Source organism: Meleagris gallopavo, chromosome 1, assembly GCF_000146605.3.
Source record: "Meleagris gallopavo isolate NT-WF06-2002-E0010 breed Aviagen turkey brand Nicholas breeding stock chromosome 1, Turkey_5.1, whole genome shotgun sequence".
In the NCBI taxonomy this organism is placed as follows: domain Eukaryota; kingdom Metazoa; phylum Chordata; class Aves; order Galliformes; family Phasianidae; genus Meleagris; species Meleagris gallopavo.
Genome location: NC_015011.2, coordinates 190,062,264 through 190,067,896, shown reverse-complemented (window position 1 = coordinate 190,067,896; position 5,633 = coordinate 190,062,264). Strand labels below are relative to the sequence as shown.

Sequence of the window (5,633 nt, the reverse complement as noted above, 5' to 3'; positions counted from 1 at the left end):
AAAAAAAAAGCGAAGAAAAAATAGGTACAATTTCTTAATATTTGTTCCTTTTTTAATATGTTACGATACTGCACTTTGAAATGATGGAACCCCGAGTAAGGAATTGGACATAGGTGAGATGTATGTGCAGAAGGGTGCTGTCAGCCGTCCCCTGCAGCGTCTGCCCGTGTGGGGGAGCAGAGGAGAGAGCTGCAGTGCTGTCCTTACCCAGCAGTCACACGGCTGGTGGCTAAAGCTGAGCTCCTGTGCTTGGAGCAGGGGGAGCACGGGTTGTTTTCAAAGCCCCACCTTAGCAGGGTTTGGAGCGCGGGGTCTTTTTGGGGGGGGAGTGATTGGAACCAGGAGGACCTGGGGGGGGTGGGAGGGATGTGTGTGCGTTAGCAAAACGCTCGCAGGGAACGAGGAGGTGTGTTTGGAGCGTGAGATGGGTGTGAAGAGCGTTTTTTCCTTTTACGTAGAAGAAGAAGAAGAAGAAGAAGAAATGAAACGATGGCTGCGTGGAGAGGTGGGAGTGTGGCATTGCAGCTGTTTGGAGGACGTCAGCGTGGCGTTTCCATGGTTAAGAAAGGGGAGGTTTGAAAGGAACGCTGCCTGAGCTGATGGGGACGTGTGAGTTGGGCAGAAGGAAGGAGCAGAGGTGGCTTTCCCAGGCCACGAGGGAGGGCGGTGGGCACGGCCGTACTGCAGTGAGGTCCCATGGGGGTCCCTTGGGGGTCCTGGCGGGAGGCCGCAGCCAGAGGGGCAGAGAGTTGGGTGGGATGGAAGCCAACTTATGGCAATGCAGACGGATGCCTTTATTTTTTTAGCTTTTTTTTTTTTTTTATGTTGGGTCTTCCAGTTGGGTTAGTTCTGTTTTGTTTTTTTGCATAGAGCTGTAGAGGTTGGTTCGATCAGAGTCGCTTCGTTTTCTATTGAACTAGGCTTCTAATTAACCGTTCCTCTTTGATATTTATTTCTCTGCTTAATTTTTTTTTTTTTTTTACTCTTCTGGGTAATTTTGGTGGTATTTTTGCAAAGGGGTCTGTGTAGAGCTTTGGCGAGATGTATCTACCCGAGAAACACGGACGGAACACACTAGAAGTGCACCCTTTTACTCTTTACTAGTCATTGTGAAGTTGCTGTGTCAGTTAATAAACACAATTGTAAATACATTGTTTGCTGGGCGAATAAGGCTGAGATCCAGTGCAGGAAGGGGTTCTTGAGTCTCTGCGTTGCATTGCTGCTCACCAGCAGCTTCACATCCAGGCCCCTCTTGGTTCTCCTCTGCCCTGAGATAACGAAGGGAACCATCCTCACCACCCCCTGCACCAGGAGTGGCTGTAACCTCCTCGGTTCTCCATTCCCAGTGCCAGGCTCGTGCCCTGCCCTGGGTCTCTAGCAACTCTGCACAACAAGAACTTCAAAGGCAGAATGAGCTGTAAAGTGCTTTTATAATGCAATATCAAAGGCAAGGTTTTTTGGTTTGGTTTGGTTTGGTTTGGTTTTTTAACGTGGCATGTCTTGAAATAAACATCAATGATATGTGACAAAGGATCATTCTTTCTTTCTAAGAAGCTCTCGAGGGGAAGGAAACCTGGCTGCTTTTCCTGTATCGTATGGTCTGAACTGTGCAGAAACGATCCATCTTGCCTCTTCGGTTGTTTTCCGTTGCCTTTTCTTCTTCCTTTTGCTTTTCACCCAATCCACGTCGGCCATCGTTTCCCTGTTCCCCACTGGCACACACTTTTTGGGTTTCCCTTTGCTTTTCCTCCATCGGCATGGCCAGTAGAACCAGGGAACAGACTTCTTTTGTGATGACTTTGACGACAGTGAAGGTTTCTGCTCTGTTTCTGTTCTCCTCCCCGCTCTGGTTGTTGTACAGTACATGACGCAGCTGTCCATTACTCACTTCTTTGTCTTGATAACAAGTAGTTGAAGAAATTGTATAAGGGGGAAAAAAAAAAGGTTCCTTTTCTTCATGTTGGAATGTCACTGGTACCTCAGCTCTGTTTGATAATATGAAACAACAAAAGAATCCGTAGCGCTTGAACTAAATAAATACCTGTCTCATTGGAAGGCTCCTCTCTCTTCTCTGCCTCTGTCCATCGTAACGTGGGGTTTCCTCTGGGTTGGAGGTGTTGGAGGGAGCAGTGTGTGAGGGTTGGAGGTTTTGGGGGGAAGGCATCACAGTGCTCAGTGCTGCGCTGCTGCTGTTGCCCTCTGCCCGACGCAGCTTTGCCTTTCTGCTCCTTTCTTGCTCTTTTGCATCCAGCAGCTTCCTGCCTTGTGTCCCACCTTAGGGGTGCACTCCTTGGACCTGTGGTTGGACCGAACCCCGCTGCTGGTGGACCCCACTCCAGCCCCATCCTACCAGAGACAGCAGCAGGAATGGCCGGGTGAGTACGGGTGGCAGAAAGGCCCCCTGCTTGCCCTGCGTGGTTGGAAATCTCCCCTCTTTTGGCCTCAGTCAGGAGGAAACCCTTCACTGTGAGCATGGGCACTGTGATGCTGCCCGGAGCTGTGGGTCCTGAGGCTGCAGATGGGGCTGTGGGCACAGGGCTGTGGATCCCTGCCCATGGAAGGGTGGGGTTTGGGGGGCTCTGAGGGCCCTTCCCACCCAAACTGCTCCGGGGTTCTGGTTCCTGGAGGGGATGGAGGCAGTCATGGGTCGCTGTCTGTTCTGTAGGCGCACCAGTAGCCCAACCCCAAGTGCCCTCCTTGTAAGGTCTTTATCAAAAACCTTGAGTGTGGTCCTTGTGGGGGTGCCCTGGTGTGGTTGTTAGGGCAACGAGGCAGTGCTGGCACCGGTCTGTGCTGTTACAGAGCTGTAGGGCATCCATCCCATCAGCAGTCAGGGTGTTGCACTCCCTGGCGGCCTCGTTGCAAACCCCACTGCAGCCATGCATGACCCTAGATAGGAAATTACTTGGGATCCCTTTGTACCATCTTTGGGACTGAGCAGCTGCAGGGTGAGGCAGACATTTGGGTCGCTGCAGGGGGGGATTTTGCTGCTCCCCCTTATGGCTGCAGTGCTGGGGTTGGGTTTTGCCTCTAGGGATACCCTCCCTCCCCCTGTAGGGATGCTTGAAGCTCGCTTCCCAGCCACCCGTTGCCCTTTCTGAGCCCAACCTTCCAGGCCTCACCCAGGGTATAAATTAAAGCAATTCCACGTCAGCCACCCGCAGAGCGCATCACATCTGGAAGGAGGACGGCTGCCCTGATTGCGTTAAGGTTTGATTAATGGCACCACTAATTAAAGTGCTGCAATCACCCACTCCCCTGCACACCATCTGCTCAGTGCATTGGCACTGCTGGGCAGTCAGGAGATGCAGTGAGGCCGGGTGCTGGCAGTGGCAGGGATGTGCCCACTTCTCACTGCACACTGCACTGCTTTCATTCCCATTGTGGGGCTTTCTGAAGCACTTCTGGGGCTCAGCAGGAGCAGGGCACACCTCCTTTCTGCTGCTTTTGTCCAGATTTAATTGCAGTGCGTTTAATTAGGATTGGAACTCGATGATCCTGGGTCCCTTCCACCCCGAAGCCAGGTGGGACATTTCTGCATCCCTCGGTGTCCCCGTGCTGTGGTACCACAAATGCAGGCTCACCCCAGGGTCTGCATCCCAGGTGCTGCTGCAGAGTTGGAGACCTCCATCAGCACTAATTGGTGGCAGTGGCTAATTGGCTCCCAGCTGTGTGAGCTGGGGACCTCGTGGGGACAAGAGTTGGACACTTTTCCCCATTGAATGCTCCTTGTTTGGTGACAGAAGCAGCCCCACGGAGCACAGCGCTGTGGGACCCATATGGGTCTCTGGGGTGGGGATGCTGTGCAGAGGGTCTTTGGGGGCTCTTTCCCAGCTCCTCCCCAGCACCACACAGACCCCAAACCCTCTGTCACCCCACAGTGCTGCTCACAGCCCTCCTCACCCTCCTCATTCCACAGACTGGGTCTCGTTGGGGCCACCTTTATTAGCCTTTTTATTTTAATTTTCTCCAAAAAACAGTGGTTGCAGGATTGGGTTTGCAGCAGTGGTGATGTGAGGAATGCCAGGGAAAGGATGAGGGTGACATCAGGGACACCCTGAGCCCCGAGGAGACGAAGCTTTGCCCGAAGAATGGGCCAGCTGCTGGTGCTGCTGTTGGTTTCCTACTTGTGGTTTTCAGTCTTTTTTTTATTCTTTTTTTTTAATTCTTGAGCTGCTTATTTCATATCAGAGTTCTTGCAGTGATGCTCCTGGTGCTGCTCAGTGTGTGAATGTGGCCCAGTTGTGCACTGCTCTGGTTTGGGGCCACCCGTCCCCATGTGTCGACCTCAAACCAAAGCCTCGGTGCCCAAGGAGCTCTTCCCATTCCCCAAAACCTCAGAGCTGTGTGTCCTTCCTGGAGCTGCTGCTGCTAGGTGCTGGCTGGGCAAGCCCCATTGTGGCCAAGGCTCTTCTCATCCCAATTCTTGGGTTCCCATCCCAATTCCAGGGTTCCTGTTTGAATTCCCCGTTTCCAATCCCAATTCCTAGGTTCCCCTCTCACTTCCTGGGGTTCCCATCTCAATTTCTGTGTTCCCATCCCAATTCCTGGATTCCCATCCCAATTCCTGGGGATCCATCTTCATTTCTCTGTACTCAATTCAATTCTTGCATTTCCATCCTGGTTCCTGGATTCTCATTTCACTTCCTGGCACTGCTATCTATCTCACTTCTGGTGTTCCCATCCAGTTTCCTTTTTCCCAATTCCTGGGTTCCCACCTCACTTCCTGGGGTTCCCATCTCAATCTCTGCTCTTAGTTCAATTCCTGCATTCCCATTCCAATTCCTGGAGTTCCAATCCCAGTTACTGGGTTGTTGACCCCATTTCACAAAGGTTTGTCCCCAGTTCCTGAGCTTGCTCAGCCCCAGGGACTGGAGTGAGCCTGAAAGCCAGACAAAGGCATGGAGCTGCTCACGTGTATGGGGGTCTGTGGGTATGGGATAAGGGTTCTCATCCTCCCCTTCCACTCAAATCCTCTTCCATTCTCTTGCTCTTCACACCAGCCCTGTGCCTGCTTCCTACCCTGGCACCTGTGGGCATTTGCAGATTGGTTTCTCCCTTCCTCAGGGCTGCAGTTTTGGGGAAAAAAACACTATGGTACTGGTGCTTCTCCCCAAAAGACCCTTCAAAAAAGCAGTTTTGTAAGGAGAACCTGGCTGCCTCCCTGGGGAGCAGCACCCCTCCAAACTTATCCCAAAAAAAAACAACTTCAGGTATTTCTGCAGCTAGAGATTTGGGGTGGTGGATGGTGCCAGGCTGCGGGGCCACATCCTCCCATCCCCAGCAGTTTCCCTGGGGCTGCGAAGGGTCTTGGCTTAGGTTTTTGGGTTCGTGTGGGTTATCTGATGCAAAAGCCGTGGATGGGTGGGATGGAGTTGCTCCCCTTTGTCCCAAAAAGATGATTTTCTGGAGGGTGCCGAGCCAGGGGCGTGTTACTTCGGGCTGGGGAGCCAAAGGATCCACTAAAACCAGCATGGCATCCACATGAAGGAGCCCAGGGCTGCACCAGTGGCGGCCCCAGCCAGCAGCCCCAAGGCCATCTGGTCCCCGGAGACGCGGTAGGGATCCTCGCGCACGATGACGTGGGTCACCCCGGGGGCTGCAAGGCAAAAAGGGGTGGTGGGTGGCTTGGG

The 5,633-nt window shown here is 52.8% G+C and overlaps 1 protein-coding gene across 2 annotated transcripts in view; it reads left to right on the top strand.

The window, feature by feature from the left end:
* FCHSD2 (FCH and double SH3 domains 2) overlaps window positions 1–5,633 on the top strand; it is a 569,931-nt gene that overhangs the window by 232,366 nt on the left and 331,932 nt on the right. The gene's annotated exons all lie outside the window — the stretch shown is intronic.